The sequence below is a fragment of the Meles meles genome, chromosome 7 (assembly GCF_922984935.1).
Source record: "Meles meles chromosome 7, mMelMel3.1 paternal haplotype, whole genome shotgun sequence".
In the NCBI taxonomy this organism is placed as follows: Eukaryota; Metazoa; Chordata; class Mammalia; order Carnivora; family Mustelidae; genus Meles; species Meles meles.
Genome location: NC_060072.1, coordinates 84,533,616 through 84,553,028, shown reverse-complemented (window position 1 = coordinate 84,553,028; position 19,413 = coordinate 84,533,616). Strand labels below are relative to the sequence as shown.

At 37.8% G+C, this 19,413-nt stretch overlaps 1 protein-coding gene across 1 annotated transcript in view; it reads left to right on the top strand.

Annotated features, from left to right (window-relative positions):
- Positions 1–19,413, top strand: part of SLC38A4 (solute carrier family 38 member 4) — a 56,176-nt gene that overhangs the window by 716 nt on the left and 36,047 nt on the right. The gene's annotated exons all lie outside the window — the stretch shown is intronic.

Genomic DNA, 19,413 nt, shown 5'->3' with positions numbered 1-19,413 from the left:
TACTTGCTGTACAGAGGGATCCATGCTTTGGTGGACTTACACGTATTTAAACATTTTATTTTGAAGTAATTATACAGTCACAGGAAGTTGTAAAGGTCGCACAGAGAGGCCCCATATACGTTTGACCCAGGTTCCTCCAATGGTTACATCCAATGTAATTTTCATACAAGATCAAAACCAGGAAATTGATGTTGGTGCAACATGTGTGTACAAAATGGATGCCTAGCTTCCACGTCATTTTATCACACGCACAGATTTGTGCAGCCGCCACCATGACCAAGATACAGAACTTCCATCACCGGGAAGTTCTCCCTTGTGCGAATCCTCTCCCTTCCCTGGTCTTGCCTCCTTCTCCCTTCCCTGGTCAATGAGATATTTTCTGTCCCTATATTTTAATTGTTTTGTGAATGCTAGGTAACAAAATCATATTATCCTATTGTTAGGTAACAAAATCATATTGAGGTTGATTTTAACCCCCATTGGGCATAACATTCTTGAGATCCGTTCAAGTTGTTGTATCAATAGTTGGGTCCTTTTCATTGCTGCATATTATTCCAGTTGTGTCACCATATTTAGTGGTGAGGTTTTTTCTCAATTGATATCTTTGTCTAGAACTTCAGTCGGATGCTAAGGGTACTTGGTAAAAGTGTGAGGACAAAATTTGGATGTTTTTGACTTTAAAATGACATCTGTGTGTGATAGGGCAAAGGGAGGTATAAACTACATTTTAATTCAAAACAGACACCACCGGAGGAGTGGAAAGGAGAAAAGGAAGGTGGCAGAGCAAAGTATGTAGTTAGACAGTTAAGATAGAAAACCTGGCACTTTTTAAGATTTCCACACCAATAGGAGAATCTATTCTGTGGTTTTTATCTTTAGTTAGTTTCTATCTTTAGTTTAGTTTTTATCTTTAGTTAGGACCACTCAGATTTCCTGAAACTAATTTAAAAAATGCTTCTGCAGTAGGAATCCCTGTCAGTCTGTGCTCAGTCACATAGCTGATAACTCAGGGTCCCGGTTGGAAATGACCATGAGTGGCTCTCCAGTTTGACAAGGGGTCACCAGAGTCAAAAATAACATTTTTAGTCCCTGGGCAACCATCAAGGGTCCTGAGACTGTCAATGTTCTATTCTGACCACTGGCGCCACCCACCGGTGGGAGGAGCATCTCCCAGAGTTCACTTAAGTCAGGTTTTCAAAGGAGGACGTTGACTTTTCACCTGAACATCCACAACCAAGGGGAATCTCGACTCTCCAAAGGCTGTAGCTCGCTAAGGGAAATGCCACACTTCTAAGCAGTATCTAGAAGAGTTTGACTCCATGCCTCCCTTCAGCCAATACCTGTGGGAGAGTTCTTGCCCTGACTCTGTCCTCCCCACACAAAGGAGAGAACAAATGGCCACTGCCATTTGAAAGTATAAACACCCCTTTGTGATTTTAGATTTTCACTCTTTGGGCTTTCGGATACATAGTATCAATTCACAAAATACAGACTTCTCAGTCTAGAGCCCTGACTAGATCCAAGTCCAGCTGAAGGCATTGCGTTGAGTCACCATTTTAATGATTTCTGTTACCAGAAAAATAAGTCCTTATTCCAGACTTCGCCAGTAGATGGAGGGTAGGGAGGGGATGCTGGTTCCAAATCTGAAACACATACAGAACTGTTATAACTCAACTCATTTATAACTCTTTTTATAGGCAAATCTGCTTTGCCAAATCTTTCCAAATGGAAGAGAATCTTCGTACTGTCTGTGTAATTTGTTTTATTTTTATTTTATTTTTGTGTAAATGTTAGACACCTCACATAGCTTTGCAGGCTGTTCTTGTGGATTATATCTCTGGTAGGGGTCCCACAGCGTGGGACAGGACAGAGACCGTGGCTCTGCAATCTGTAGGAAGCGAACACTTCCATCCAAGTCAGGAGACTGACCAAAAGGTTTGCTGAATTTTGTTTACCTCTCTTATATTATGCTATTTACTTATTTAACTAATAATGACAGCCATTCCAAGGTGTGATATGAAATGCAGACACAGGCTATGTTCCCACATTACAGGCTTTGTTTCTTGATTGAAAGGGTAACTGGTGGTGGTGGTGGTGTGTGTGTGTGTGGTGAGGGGGGTATTTGTTTCTTAAACTTTTTCTTTAAAAACAAAAAAAAAAATAGAACTTCCCTGAAAGAAAAATAAAATAGAAATGCTTCATGTACTACATCAATGTTGACAAAAACCAAACAGCTGTACAATTCCTTTCAAACAACTCTGTAATACTATAGCAGTATCCACCCTTTGAAGAATGACACCATATATAATGTTTTACATTATTCTTTACACCAGAATTCCGGAAAGTTCAAACTCCTCAACCTGGCAGTCAAGGTGAATCTTAGCCAGACTCTACACAGACATCCCATGTGAGCTAAAGTAGACTGTAGTTGTTTGGGTAAAACTGGAGCCAAACTTCTGATCCCATTTCTCTTGCCTGGAACCACCTTCCTCTCTCTCTGGAGTCATACCATTCTTCTTCCATGATACCTGTTCTGTTTGCCCCAGCTCCCACACTGAGCTCTCCAGCTCAGTTCCATGTCTTGAAGACAGTATCCTGTTATGAATAGTGTCCAACAAAAAGTAGGTACCCAGTGGTGATGGAATGCTGTTAGGGAGCTGGGCTCTGCAGTTAGATGTGTGACTGCACATCCTGGCTTACTCACTTATTCATTAGGTTTCCTCTTTGAGTAAATTACTCAATCCTCTTGAGCATCAGAGGAGTTATAAGCCTCACTTGTAAAATGGGGATAATAATATTACTTACCCCAAAGGTGAGGGTGTTACTCATTTAGTATATGTGATGGGCTTAGCATAGGGCTGGCTGTCACAAATATGATTATTACTAATGAGAACATAAAAAAATGAGACTGCAGACTTATGGTCAGAGTGGAGGTTGTAGACTAGAAAACTTGATTGTTCAGGCTTCTCTGTGTCTCTTAACCATAACTGCTGTCATCAGAAGGGACAGGGTCCCTCTATGCCTATCCACACAGGAGACAATCTCTAATCCCACCCACGAAGATGCGACCCAGAGAGATTGAAGCAGAAAGATTCTTTCCTTCTTAGATCTAACAAAACTATGTGTGGCTTGGCACATATTTTATTTTTGGTAAACAGTAATCAAATGATGAATTAATTTCTGAGAAGAAGGGAACACATCCTAGATATTGGCTTCAGAGAGTCATTAAAATAGTTTCATGACGAGTCATCTGTCCGTGAAGCTATTACAGATCCAATCTGTAGCCTTAGGAAAGTGAAAAGTTCAGTAAATTAACTGGTGGTTTGATCTGCATAATACCAAATTAGTAGGTTTTCTGATACTCCCCTACAAATTGGTTGGTCTTTCACTGAAGCATAGCTTCATTCCAATCAAAGGCAGAACCATTAGTGCTCTCTTGCTTACACTGATGTCTAAACAAACCCTTTTCGTGTTTTGAAGTACAGATCTAAAAATGATGTGTTTAGACCATAGCATGTGATTACAAACAGAACAGCAGTTCTTTAAATAAATTGCAAAGTAGATCGGATTTGGGTTGGGTGGGGCAGATAGTCACATATAGATTCTGATTTTATACTATTCCTGGGGCCCTACATTCAGTAATCACTCTTTGTCAAGTGAGTGGACCTCTCTGTGTATAAGTATTTCAAAATAATAATCCCCAACCTCTAAGATGTCCTCCAAAATTCACAGAGGGATACATGCACACATGGATATTCATAAATTTCACAGACACAGAAGAGAAGAATTCTGCTTACAAGTCTCATTTGTCTAGCTAAGGATTGAGAAAAACTCTGTTACATAATTAGAGAGTACAGTGTTCTGGTTAAGAGGAGATTATACCTGCCATAGATTGTCAAATTTCAAAGAATTAGAATACAGCAAGATCCATTTTAAAATTCGAATTTTATTGAAAATGATTTAATGTTTTAGTGTGCCTTAGGCTTATCCTATTGTTAACTTCATCTATCAAAACACAAAGATGTTAGGTAATAGAAATTTCTGGTTGGTTGAAGGAATTTATAGCATCTTCCTTCTGCTTTCAGACTTTTGGGAGAGATATCAAGAAAAATATGTGTAGAAGTTCTAAACTAAGAAACTTAAACCTTCTTAATATAAAGAATTTCTAATGTATTCCAAAGTTGCGTGTAGAAAAAGAACACTCTGTCTTCACAAAACTTCAACAACTATTGATACCTGTCTGTTCTGTTTTATCCTTATCCATACCTTTCCTCCTTGCTACCCTTATCACAACCATTACTACATTATTTCCAAGCAAATCCAAGTCATCATATAATTTGACCCATGTAGGATTCAGTATCTATCTCACAAAGATAAGTCTTAAAGAAACCAAATTATCACACCTTAAATGAACCATTTTCTTAATATCGAATATCCAGGCCATGTTCACATAGGCCTGATTGTCTCAAACGGGGTTTACATACTCATTGATTGATACAGAATCAAAGAGACTTAAGAGGCCTAAGTTCAACCAAGCCTCATCTCTCTTTTTCTCTCTTGCAATTTATTGGATGGGGAAACCAAGTCACTTGTCCTAGAAAATTTCCCATATTCTGAATTCGTTGATTTAAAATGTCATGCTCAAGCTTCAATAGTCTCCCTTCTTAAAATCTAACCCTTATAAAATTGCTTCTCTTTTAAAGAACAATTATACCTTGTCATTTCTTTGCCTGTTTCCTTGAGGATCTTCCAGCCTACATTTTGCTCAGTTTTGCCCAAATATCCTTCTTTTTAATATCCATGACTTACCTAACACTCCCTCCTGATAGAACCTGGCCAACCTGAAATGCTCTTCGGTCAGGTTTCAAAATGTGTACTGGCCTCCTCCCCCAAGTGCTTACTCAGCTTTCTCTAAATTGTCTCAAGACATCCCCAATAGGGTACCTGCATGGCTCAGAAGGTTAAGTGGTTAAGCGTCTGCTTTTGGCTCAGGTCACGATCTTGGGGTCCTGGGGTGGAGTCCCACATTGGGCTCCCAGCTCAGTGGGGGAGTCTGCTTCTCCCTCTACGCCCACCCCCTTGCTCGTGCTCACATGTGTACACTCTCTCTCTCTCACACACACACAAATAAATAAAATCTTAAAAAAAAAAAATCACCAGTAGTCAGTAGGTTGCCTTGATTTTTAAAATTGTGCCACATGACTACTTTTTAAAAAGTACTTTTTGATTGCTGACTATACACAGATATATTTAGTAGGAAATCACATACTTGGGATTTGCTTTAAAAATAATGGAGGGGGAGGGGTGGTATGAATGTAAGATTGGCCATGGTTGGTAATTGCTCAAGCTAAATAATGCATCTGTGGTGTTATACTATATTATTCTACCTTCATTTGTATACATTGGAAATTTTCCATAATAAGAAATAGAAACGAATTACGGTATATCACCTAAATTAAATAATGAAACATTTCATTTTAGGGGCTGATGTTGGAACACCTTTGCTAAAGATCATCAGAAAATCATGCCTAAGGAACAAGGCACTTGTTTTTCCTATTCCCTAAGTCTGGTTTGCCTAAAACCAAGTCAGCTTCAAAGTAAAATAAAATCATCATGTAGATATATTTAAATAAAAGGGGGACGTGGTTTGGAATGATTGAAAATAGGACTCAGGGAGAGGTGCTCCCTAGGTTTGTGATTTGTCTAAGCTGTCCTTTTAAGATGCTGGCATGGCACAATTCATGGACATGCCCCTGTACTCTCCTAACTGCTGACCAAAGACTCCCAGAAGAGGAAGGACCTAAATTATTTGATTATCCCATAAGAACGAGATTCTAGAATTATGAAGTTCACACTTCTAGCTCTCCCTGCTACTATGCCAGAAGGACGTACAGGCCCTGTCTCCCAAGATGAAAGCCAAACACAGACCTTTTCAGAGACCTGCCAGCTTTTAACTTTAATCCGATCGCTCTTTGTTTTGTTCAGCTGTTGAAAAATAAGGGAATTTAACACTTATGCTTACATTAGCCATATAAACTAGGAAATGCTTTTTCACGGACATACAGCCTTCATTAATAATTTTGTTGTTTCATTAGCATCATATTTTAAATGATTCATAATTTTTAACTGTGATCAGCCATGCAACTGCAAAACTCACTTATGGATCTGCTTCATGACATCTTTTCCAAACTCATGTGAATTTAACACCAAGCAGTACGTATAAAGTCCCAGTCAGTCCAGTTGAGGATAATAGAGGGGAAAAGAGTAAGAACTGAGGCTGAAAATGGAAAGGAAAGAAAAATGGATGCACAGTAAGAAGAAATGCTTTTGTGTGAAGGCTTGGAACACCTCAGGGGAACATAGGGTTCGGGGTCAGTCCTGTTGGGTTCTTGCTTCAAGGGGACGGAGATCCAAGCAGTTTGTAGTTTTTATGTCCCAGGTTAGAAACACCTGCTTTGAGAGACAGAGGAATAGGCTTGAGAAACATCTACTCATCTAGGCCTAGCAGGTTAATGAAGGCTTCCAGAAGTTTCTCCATCTGGAGCATCTACATTCATCTTGTTCCTGGGCCCACACTGGGAGATAGCAAGGAGGAGACAATGCCGCTAATCCATAAGCTCAAAAAAGCATTAAACATTTTATGGAAATAAGGTCATACACTAAGAATGTGTCCCAGTAGATGTGTATTTATGTGCAACAAAGGAGTACGAGTTTGCAATTGTTGGAACTCTGGGAGAGATTCTAAAGACATTTTAGTGAGCAAAAAGTGAAAAATATAAATTTAATTGTCTTTACTATTACCAATTTAAAATATGTAATAACATCATTGGTAATATTTTACTTTTATGAGTGTAAAAATGTTTTACAGATTCACACAGGCTTGGCCCCAGCCCCATAAACTATATTTTCTCCATAAGCCCCATAAGCTATTAAGTTACCCAACCTGGAATTCTCCTGTCATAGACTTTAAGAATTTGATCCCCTCAACTGGTGAGAAGTTACTCTATACCCATATCCCCTAGTTCCTCTGAGCTGTTACTTCCTACATAGTTACTTTAAAAAAGAAATAATCAGAATTAAAATAAAAAGCCGTTTGGTGCCCCTTTGTAATTCCTTTAGTAAAACTATGATATATGTATATATTTCTGAGTTTGTAGATTTGTAAGCATTTTAAGTTTTGCCAATTTAGAAAAACAATTTTTTAATTTTGCCAATTTAGAAAAACAATTCTGTAGCCTATATGAGTACATTTTTATTGCTCTTTTATTTTCTTCCAAAATTAATTGAGAAAAATAAATTAGGACAGTCTACTTTTGAATAGAGAAAGTAAGGAAATAGGTATGGCAGACCACAAATTCCATGGGATTTCGGTCACCAAATACACTAATGAGGCCACAGAAGCCTGAGTCATTTATCCTTCTGACATATAAAGTATAAATAATATTCTCACAATAACCAAGGAAGAAATGTTTTACATTTGCTCTTTAGAAATTTGTATAGAGGGGCCCCTGGGTGGCTCAGTGGATTAAGCCGCTGCCTTCGGCTCAGGTCATGATCTCAGGGTCCTGGGATCGAGCCCCGCATCGGGCTCTCTGCTCCGCAGGGAGCCTGCTTCCCTCTCTCCCTCTGCCTGCCTCTCTGCCTACTTGTGATCTCTCTCCGTCAAATAAATAAATAAAATCTTTAAAAAAAATTTTTTTTTCTATAAAGAATATATATATATTCTATATAGAAAATTATTTCTATAAGAAATTATTTCTATAGAGTGTTCGGGGTTCTTTCTCAATTCTTTGGGGTCCACTTTTCACAAATAAACTCCAAACATACATAGAAAATATCAGACAAAATAAAAATAAGGCGTATTTCCATATTATGTTTTTAATAAAATGATAGTCGTGAACCCCAATTCTCATATTGCTAGGGTTGTGTCTTCTCTGCCAGAGTCACTATTATGTACATCTAACATATTTTTGAATGTTCCTTTAATAAAAAATAAGTTCTCCTTATCTTAGAAACACATCTATGCTTTGTGTTGCAGTGGTTGTCAAGGCAAGTCTGCATCTTTTATTAAAGACCAGACCAGAGTAAACAGACATTGCAGCAGACTCAGGTACTACCGGAGGCATCAAGACTTTGTAGCCATTTCTGTTACAAATATCTGTTTCTTCAGAGTGTCCTTCATGTGAAAAGTGAACTGTGTGACAAGTTCACACAAGACAACAAATGCTAATGCCCAAGTGGCTGAATGTTTCAAGGGGCCCTACAACAGGAAATAAAAGGAAAGCCATTTCTTCTGGAGATCTGTGAATATTATAAATAATAGAAGTTTGGAGGCCATTCCCGAACTGTTTACCAGTAGGCCTCGAAATTAAACTTGCCATTTGGTTTTCAGGCAAGAATACCAAGTAAAATTTTTGAATTACGGCTTGGTTGGTATATGATAGTTATTCTTCAAAAATAATGTCCTGCTTAAGAGTAGGTTCTCATAGAAGCACCTGGGTGGCTCTGTCGGTTAAGCATCTGCCTTTGGCATGATCTCAGGGTCCTGGGATCAAGCCCTACATCGGGGTCTCTGCTCAGTGGGGAGTCTGCTTCTCCTTCTCCCTCTCCCTCTGTGCTTTCTCTTTCTCTTTCAAATAAATAAATAAAATCTTAAAAAAAAAAAAGAGTAGGTTCTCATAAAAATTTTAAAAACCTAGGCTACTTTATGTGGCTCACGGATTTAAAAATATACAACCAGCAACAACAATAAGTAATATTTACTTAGCTTCCTACTATATCCCAAGCCCTGTTGTAAGCTCTTTACATGTCATTATCTTACAGAAAAGTAAACAAAGAATACACATGCCTTCTTTAATAAGCTACTGGTCTGTGCAAAAATAAGGAAGGAAGGAACTAAAAAATAAAAAGAGGTCTTAATTTACCCATCTACTTATGACATAAAGTGAGGACCATTTCCGTAGGATTCATAGAGCTATTGAGAATAGGTTAAACCCTCTAACTACAAAGGGCCCTTGAAAAATAATTTTCTTCCCAAATCTGGTCAATACAGATGTACTCTTATGTATCAGTTGTGCCAATTCTCAATTGATTTCAGTGACCACAACATAGGATAATGAATTGTGATTAGGTGAGCTAATGGGATGCTTTAAAAGAATATCATTTCTTAAACATTTTAGGTGAAAACTCACATGCCACAAAAGCCAGTTGACCTCATCTATTTCTGCATACTAAAAATGAATCATTTGGATATATCCAAACATTTATGATGATGTCTATAATAAAAACTGAGTGCTTTTATTTGCTGAAATCCCAGGAAAGAGAATAAACAGAGCCCTCAGTTTTTCACTCCAGCTGGAATGATTTAGCTAACTGAGGTCATCATAAGGAGATTTCTCTAAGACATTCGAAAATGTGTTTCGTCTTTTTGCCACAGAGTTCTCAATCCTTCTATTAGTGTAATAAAAATAAGCTGTATTGGATATTTAAGAAATATTTAAATAATGTTTCTTGTGATCCAGAACATGACCAGAACACACCAAGTAAAATCTTAGGGAGGCTTCCAGCAGCTCCCTATGGCCTCATTCTCTCTCCTATTTCATAGTGTAGCTCTTGCTCCTATTGTTTCTTTTCTTTATCTGGCTTTGGTACAGGAAAACCTGGGTTTTGTGCCCAGGAAAACCAGCCTATACATTGGACAATGTCAAATTCAGCAGACTAGCTGTGGTTATACTACGGCCAAATAGCAGAACTGATTTTTTTTTTAATATTTTATTTATTTGACAGAGAGAAATCACAACTAGGCAGAGAGGCAGGCAGAGAGAGAGGAGGAAGCAGGCTCCCCGCCGTGCAGAGAGCCCGATGTGGGGCTCGATCCCAGGACCCTGAGATCATGACCTGAGCCGAAGGCAGAGGCTTTAACCCACTGAGCCACCCAGGCGCCCCAGAACTGATTTTTTTAAAACTACATTTGCCTTATAAAATTCAAAGTGGGTTGTTGAGACCATGAATCTTCGTAGTCTGGGTAGGTACCAAACCTAAAGACGTCTATACTTGTTTAATAAATACACTTCAGTATTACTCTGTTTTGGAGGACAACAGGGACTTGTGCATGCGAACATATTCACACTCGGGTGAGATCAGCTCAGTACGTCAGCAACCGGAAGACCAACTCCTTAAAAGGGGAAGAGGTGGAAAGAAAATAAAATACGAGAGCGTACATCACCCTACCTTCCATCAGCGGTACACTTACTCGCATTTATACCCATTCCACCCTATGGCTAAAAAAAAAACTGGCATGTTTCCCAGCTAGTTTAAGAATATTTTATAAGAATGTTAAAGATTTTAATCAATGTTCTTTTTAATTTCTAAAAAGCTTCTGTTGGAAAACATCTGCATGTATGTTTCTTCATGTCTATATCACAAAGAATGAATTGAACTGAAATTAACCAAGGATTTGACTGCACGGTCTTTTAAACTTCAATTCAGATTCTAACAATCGTATCCAGGTTAACCTCGAATTAATGAGAAGTAGCATCTAGGCATGCTTGTAAGACTTCTTTGTATGTAAGAGACATAAAGATGGAAGTTATGGGGTTCTGTTTGCTCATGAAGCTGCCTTGGAGAGCCAGTCATCCGTTCCTGTTGCCCTCTTATTCATCCACAGATTGATAATGATGAAAAGCGTCTTGCAACTGAATTAAGTGATGACGATTAGACCAGAACTGGGACTGGCCAGGTTGAGAATGAGTACTAAAATGCCCAACAATTTCAAATCCTAGAGTGTAAGCAACATGTAAGTCACTTACTTTTTAGCATTTGAAAAATGTGTTCTTGATATATCTTTGAGTCTTCACGTTTTGTCAGTCTCACCAAAAAGAAAAAATAAACCAAAGCAAAGCCAAACCAACCCCCCAACCCCTCTGAAATCTACAAGTATATTTACACACTTGAACACTGGGTCTGAGGACAGGTCCAGGGATGTGTACCATGGTGCTGATCAGCTTCACAGGTTGGTTAATGTTAAACAAACGCATTGCAAATCATGTCTTCTTACGAGCTTGTTTTCTGAGATTCCATGGGTCAGGGTCAAAACCTGCCGTATTCTAGTTTTTCTACAGTGCTAATCAATAGTTTAACAAATGGAATAACGGTCTGATTAAACAGTGACAGAACGCTTCCAAAGCAACTGTGCTGAAACGATTTCATGATCAGTTTTGCTAATATCAAATCGCCCTTATAAACGAACAGCAAGAAACAAAACAAAACAAAAATCAAAACAAAACAAAAAACATCACATGTACCTTTTACATTTATAATGATTAAACATCCATTATCTCAGTGACAGCTCACAGTTAGCTGGTATAATGACTTTTGTTAGACCAGTTTTAAAGAGAAAATTGAGTTCCAGAATATTTACATGACTTACTCAATGAAGATCTATTAAGTAGGTGCCATGCTAGGTTTTGAAGTTAGAGACAATCTTTCAAATATGCAGATACTTACATAACACTTACTATGTGCCACTCTTCTAAACTGTCTACAAATATTAATTTCATTATTCCTCAGAACAACGGTGTAAGGTGAGTACAGTTATTACCTCCTCTTTATAGATGAGAAGCCTGACACACAGAAATGGCAAACAGCTCGCCCCTGATGAAGGATGGGAATCGGATTTAAGTCTAAGCATTCAAGCTCCACAGCCTATATTCACTGGCCTTGTGCTGTGCTACATAAGGCACAGTGTCTGCTCCCAAGGACTTCAAGGTCCAGAAGGGCAGATGTGTAGTTACAAATGTGTCGGTACAGCATGTCGGAAGCAGTACGAAGAAGGAAAGATCTCTAACTTGTCTAAAGGTTCTCGGCTGGCAAGCAGCAGAATGAGAATCAGATTCAAATCCATGAGTTTGGAATCCAGAGTGAATGTGTTCTCCATTTCATAGGGCAAGCCTGTATTTGATAAGAGTTTGGAATGGCAGTGAGCAAACAATGCACTTACAGGAACACAGCCTATGAACCACAGGATAAAGGCTGGACTTCTCTGAATAGGAAGAAAGAAAGCGCTGTGGTTCCTAACAGATACAAGTACAGACTAGATATAGGTATACAGACGTCCCTCTCATCTATGTAACATAGAATGCATGCATGCGTAATCCTTATAACACATCATAGACACGTAGACACCAGCAGAACTCTGATGTGTATCAAGTCAACTGTAAAGTACCAGTTATTCTAAGGCTCATGGTCAATAAGAAAAACAAAACAAAACAAAACCCAAAAAACAGAGTCCATTGTTCTCCTCAAAAGTGAAAGGAAAGCCTGAAGACATGGAGACAGTGATGAGCATCCTTCTGGGCATATAACAGATGTTCAATGTTGACTGCTGATTGACTGACTGCTTGATTGACTTACTGATAACAAGAAAAAGAAAGAAAAAAAAAAGACTAGAGATGATGCATTCTCTGTTGTTCACCTTTTAACTTTGGCGAAAATTGTGATGAGAATTAATTAAACTGAAACATGTAGCATTGGGATTTGATGTCAACATATCAACATGATATCAACATATCATAGACATATTATGTCTAACAGGTCTCTCCCAGACAACCATTTTGGTATTTCTCTGACTACTGTAGAAGTGCAGCTACCTACTGCTTATATTTCTAAGTTTTGTGGTCCAAGCAGTGGCCAAAGGAGCTCCCCAGAAAGAAATAACTATTTGGCCAGTTTGAACTACAGTTGTGTTTATAAGTGTGTTCTTGGCACATGAACATGGTACATATCCCTGGACCTGTCTCAGAGCCAATGTTTAAACATGTAAACTATAACAAAAATTGACTATCTCACAGCATTATGAAAAAAAATCGATGTCCATTTTTCTCAACAACATTTTGAGATCTATTTGTGTAACTCCTGCTGGTGGGGAAAAAAACCAATCCTTCCTTTCAGAACAAACTGGACATGTATAATTTTGTTGGGGCTCTAAATAACTCATAAGTGCCTATTCAGAATCAAAGATTTTTTAAGAGAGTTGATTGTTGCTGGTCAGGCACCCAAAATATTCTCATTAAAAATAGACACTTGGCTAGTGGCTAATATCCAGGATTGATTAACAGTTGTTGCAAAACCTAGGAGAGGAACTCTTTGTTTTTGTTGCTTTTGTTTTTAATAAATGTTTACTGTTTCTCTCATAGGGAAAGTAATCTATAATTTTTAAAGTTAGTTGCAAACACAGGTGAGGGGAAAAAAAGATAACCTACATTTCCACAATCAAGAAATAACTGCGTGGGGCACCTGGGTGGCTCAGATCTGCCTTCAGTTCAGGTCATGATCCCATGGTCCTGGGATCGAGCCCCGCATCTGGCTCCCTGCTTGGGCGGGGAGTCTGCTTCTCCTTCTCTCTCCCCATTGTCCCCCCCTGCTAGTGCTCTCTCGATCTCTGTCAGATAAATAAATAGAATCTTAAAAAAAAAAAAAGAACTGCTTATTCATATTTTGATAGGTGTACTTTCAGGCATTTTTCCTCTGCATATGTTAGTATATATTATATGTCCATAATTTTAAAAACATAGGGATCATATTACTAGTAGATTTTGTATCTTGCATTTAAAACTTTTATAATTTCCCTGTGTCTTTATTATTCCTTGAATATTCTTTGAGCACATGATTGGTAATTACTGCTTTATATTCTGGGCAGGCAGCTCATTATAAAGGAGCTAATGTATATAGTATGACCAATCTTTCTACCATCTCGCCATTGGCTCTGAGCAGAAGGAAGTACCTACTGCAGGATTGGTCAGCTGAAATAATTATTACAATGTTGCTTGTTACAACCTCATATATAAATTCCAAAGAAAGGCTTTGGATGCACAGATCCAACCAGTGTCCTTAATAGAGATTCTCATTAATTCAACATTTATACAGTACCCGTTATAACCCAAGCAGAGGCTAAAATTAATCAAGGGAAACAAGCAAAAGAGACTGTTTACAATGAATCTAAATTGGCTGTCTAGAATCCTCGAATCCATCTAGAATCCTCGAATCCATCCCCAAACCTCCTAAACCACCTAACCCAATGTCTCTTATCTGCTGCTGTCCTGCTAAGTAAGGTGAAGACGTTTACTTTAATGGAGTCAATATTTAAGGAAAAATTGATGCTACTAACTTTACATCCAGCCCTCCAGGAACTGCACTCAAGCAACCCATAAAATACAAACAGCTCAGGTCATCTTGCTGCACTGGGCATTTCTACCCCTGTAGCAAAAGATGGTACATCTGTCTGCAGGTCCATGAAGAGCTCTGACAAGTGCAGCCCTGCCCTAGAGTTGCTTACAGCCCAGCCAGAGAAATGAACATTCCTGGAGAAACCTATGCCTTTCATTTACTGCACAGCCCTGACTCAGGAAATCCTGTGTGTTCCCTAAGAGCAGGTACATTAAGAATTGTCACTGAGTCACAGCTCGAGATACTGTTGGGAGTCCCAATGCAAACAAGAGGGCACCAGGGTTACAATCTCCAATCACTGATGAAATTACAAAATCAAGATGTATAGAATTTGCTCTGCTAGAGAATTCGTTTTTATAGGAAAGGGATTGATGGGACTGTGAAAGAGAGCAATGGAAATTAACATGCCATGGCCCCCAAAGAATGTAAGCTTTAAACCATCCCTTGCTATTCATTAGAAAGGCAATCCCCCCAAACTACCATTTTGTTAATACAGCATTCCGTACAAAGAGATTAACAAGATGATTTATCTGGGTGTGTTGTTATCATTATAGTTACACATCTCCTTCCTTCCCAGTGCTGTTTACTCAAGTGGGCATTGCAAAGGGTAGGAATCATTCTTTAGAACCAACTTTTAGAAGCTCTAATTTAACATTTACAATTTCGTTGTATTATTTAAGTTGTAATCAGCCATAAGACCTTGTTATTCTTCTTTACCCTAATAAATATGCTTAGGCAGAAGCCTGGCATGAACTTCTGATACATTTTTTTCTCTGCATCATATCAGTGAGGAATCACGACCTAAAATTGGACAAGAATTTGAGTTGCTTCAAAGGCAAATAGCAGAGAGCAGGATATCGATGACATGGGCTGTCTTCTAACTTTTTTTTTCTTTCTGTCAGTTGAGGCTAAAAGGAATTTTCTGTTTAGCTCTGTGGCAAAGTCAGTTAGTTTGTCAATCTGCACCAAACTTGTTTGCTAATTTTGCAACATAGTAGTTGACAATTCAAACATTTCCAGAATGCTTCATTGTATAACTCTGAAGGTGTTCTCAGCTGGGTTGACGAGAGGGGCATGCAATCAACTAAGCAATTTCCTCAGAATGCAGGGGTCATTGCATTTTTTTCTTGGCCAGGGAGAGTTTTAGAGCAGAAAAGGCATGTCTCTCCCAGGGACCTGGGCTGGGAAGCCCTTTGGAACCTCATTTTTGAGAGTGTCCTGAATGTAGACTTTTTGAAGTTATCTTCAAATGAGGCCATTGAAAGTCATTTGGTGCATTTAAGTGTTAATTTGCTAAATAGCCATGTTGACAATGTACTACATTTTAGTAACCCTAAAGTAGTGGATATAACTCAATTTTTAAATACATTTGGAGCCTCAAAAAAATGGAGGTGACCTAAGATTCCATGGATATCTGAGAGGCTGTTCTGAAGGAGAATTAGGAAGTATTAATCTTTACTTCTGTGTCTACAATTACTTTGACATGTGACTCTTCAGAGTAATATTCAGTTTTATCTTCTTTTATTCTGTATTTTTTATTCTGTAAATTGAGGTTAATAATTACATAATCGTGAAAAAAGATACCAATAGCAATACCTAAAGCTTTCATTCTTCTACAAATGAAACAAAGACTACAGTAGCACAGGGATAGAAGTACTCAACTCAACTTCAGGAAAACACAAAATTCTGCTATTGGAATAATTTAGGAAGATTTCTGTACCATTTCAGAATGGATTTTTTTTTTCCTTTCTTGCATGTATCCATATTAAAAGAGATAAACTGAAGATTTGGGAGTGTGAAAGCATGACATCAAAAAAGATCACAAATTCTCTTCAGCACTATAAGCCTGAAAATCAAAATTCAGAGGGTGAATCCTATGTCAAAAAGAAGTAATCAAGATCTTGTTTCTAACTGCAGTTGTGCTAGTACCTTTCATTTTGGGGAATGGCTTAGTAGATCAGATAGACGTTTTCCTACAATATGATAAGAAATAGTTGGATTGATGTGTTTGTACTTGGAAGCACTGATATTGACTGTAGGATGACAGGCATAGAGTTTTGGGACTTGATCTACTTGATTGGATTTTGAGTTTATGAAGCTAAAGGCTGAAAATGCTAAAAAGTAACTTTTGGGGGGGCACCTGTGTGGTTCAGTCAGTTAAGGATCCAACTCCTGATTTCAACTCAGGTCATGATCTCAGGGTCCTGAGATCAAGCCTCGCATTGGGCTCTGTGCCAGACAGGGAGTCTGCTTGAGATTCTCTCTATCCCTCTCCTTTCCCCTTCCCCTCCATTCAGCGTGCATGAGCGCTCTCTCTCTCTCTCAAATAAATAATTTGTTTAAAAGCAACTCTTCCTGGAAAACAAGGCATCACAAAAAGAATGGAGTATAAAAAAGTTAAAGAGAAAGAGAAGAAAAAGGTAGGGGACTTAAAGAGAAATTGAAGTCAGAGCAAAGAGAAGGAAGTAAATGTAGATACAAACACAATACAAAATTATTAAAAATTAGGTAATTTGGTTTCTTAGTCATTGCGGTTTCAACCTGTCATTTTCCAGTTTGGCTATAACCAGATCCTATTCCCAAGTACTATTTTGTCTCATGACTAGTACTAGAAATTTGGGTGCAGTCCCGATGAGAACAAGAGGTTATCTTTCCCAGTATCATTGCAAAATGCCATGATGGTCTGGCTAAGGCTTTTTTTTTTTTTAATTGTTGACTCATTTTGCCTTGATCCAGCTGGAACTTTCTCTTTGAGGACATCATGAAAGGTAGAAATTTTAACAAGATGATCAAGGATTTTAAAGATGAGCAAGAAAAATGTTAATTCAGTGCACAGGTATGATCTGGATTTATTTTGAGCCAACAGTTTGGTACTTTCCATAGATAACATATTGGGATATACACTCTTTTAAGACCTTCTCTGCACTGTTTGAAAATGATAACCACAGATGGATGGAAAGGGTGCTGAAGTGGAGGAGTATTACTATATAGTCTTTTTCGGTACTTAAAGGAAAATGAAGGTCTTATTGCAAGTTTCTTGTTTTTCATAGAATAGTCACATAAAATTCATGGCCTGTATTATGAACCAGTGAAAGTGATAAATGGAAACAGTACTAAAAGAGTCAAACTACCACTGACCTCAGTTTAAATCCTTTCCATCTGCCTTTTTATTTGCCTGAGAATAACAGCAGAAATCACCCAAGCCAAACTATTATTTAGCCTCTTCATTGTCCTCCATGTCTCTGTCTCTATCTCCATTCCACCTTCCTACCTGCATGCCTTCCTTCCCTGATTTTTTTTTTCAGAAGATTTCAAGAGATCCTAACCACTAAAATTCTGTGCTTTGTAGACTTAATGGCTTTTTTTTTTTTTTTTTTTTTTTGACTTAACGGCTTTTACAGTCTGGACTATTCCATTCTATTCTACTTTTCCCCCTTAAAGTCTCCACTACAATCAGACTGGTTCTCACTCTTGCCAGAATGTGCTTTAGCCTATCTACAATTTTCCCCCAGGATGTCTTTCCCTTTTCTCTCTACCTATTGGGATCTCATGTGAACTTTTAAGCGCCTCCCCGCCACAAGGTCCGTGGGTACCCTCATGCCTTCTTGGATGGCCTCTGCCCCAGGGGACTCTTCATCTTCTGGAGTCCTGGAGAATATTGTGCAAATCTGCTGATGTTAACTGTGTTATAGTCTGGGAAGTCAGGTATCCCTTTATGTGGACATATCTTACCCTTTGGGCCCCCTTTCCCTGCCCTCCAACCCATGAATCTGTTCCTGGTGGTACTTATATGAATTCCTTATATGGAGGAACAGTTAAAGTGTTTGTCATCTCCCTGTTTAGACTGGCTTCATTATTCACTACCTACATGTTTTTCATTTTATTCCTGTTTGTAAGGTGGTACATATTCTGGTTCATCACTTCTTTCTACAGTGGTCCTGGAACCAAATCAGAGACTAAATGAATATGTTGCATTTGCCATGCTTTAAAAATCAAAAGAGCATAGACATATTATCAAGTGTATACGAAATTACATCATGTATGAATTTAAGAAACATGTAGGACATTAAATGATAGTGTTAAGTCTGTGTTTTCCCTATGAATGGAAACTTAAAATGAGTTCTGTCAAGACCAGACTACACATTTTTTTGTTAATTAATATAGCTAAACATATCAAAAATCAAGGGACGAAAATAGTTCCTAAGTTATTTTAACACAGCTACTTTTGTCAAATTAATTTTCAAGGCATATATTAGATTTTTAAGGGAATATTAGGAAAGTTTGTGATAAGAATTTTGCAATTAGAATAGGCTCAAAGAAAATACAAGATCCTTCATAGAAGTCTTTTAAGTGTGCTCTTGATTTTAATCAATACTATAATTTAGTATACTTGAAGAGGATCTGAATAATAAGTGAAATCTAAACTTGAAATTTTAAGAGAAGTAAAACTTGAGGTACTTAGACATTTATCTCTATCTTTTTTTATATGAAGAGATCATGGTATGAAATTCACATATTTGAATCCTCTTCTTTTTTTCAGTTGACCCACTATGAAATGGAATTTTACTAGAAGAGAGGTATTTAATCTTCTAACAATCAGTGCAGGTTTTTGCTCATTTCATCTGTTAACTTTGCAAAAAGAAGGAAATCTTAAGTTGGACAGATCACAGTTAAATGATGGAAGTAATTTGAAAAGGAATACTCTTTAAATTTTTCTGAAATTAAGATTAATATATTTGTTAAAATTTTTCTTAGACCATAATAGTTTTCATCCAATAAAAGACAAATCTACAGAGTAATTCTGAAAAATAAAGAACAAGCTATATAAGCAAATATACCATATAAGTTAATAGCCCAAACGGGCACATTTGAAAAGAAAATAAGAAATGGGTAACCGGGCATTTTACTTAATATTTAATGCCTTGCCTCAGCTTAAGAATTTCTTACTCAAAGAACAATGTTTACTTGCGTTTTTATGGAAATTGGGAGTTGACTCACCTGTTGTAATCCAGCATTTCTTCTGATTGGTCATCAGATTGTTCACTCATGTCATAAGTATTTAAAAGGCAGAGGACCCTTAATTCTGAATTGATTTTTAATCTTTTTCTCACCTCACTTTGATAAGTGTAACTGATGCATTTTGGTAACAGAATAAGTTATATGCCAATACATTTTAACTCCTTCTCTGAT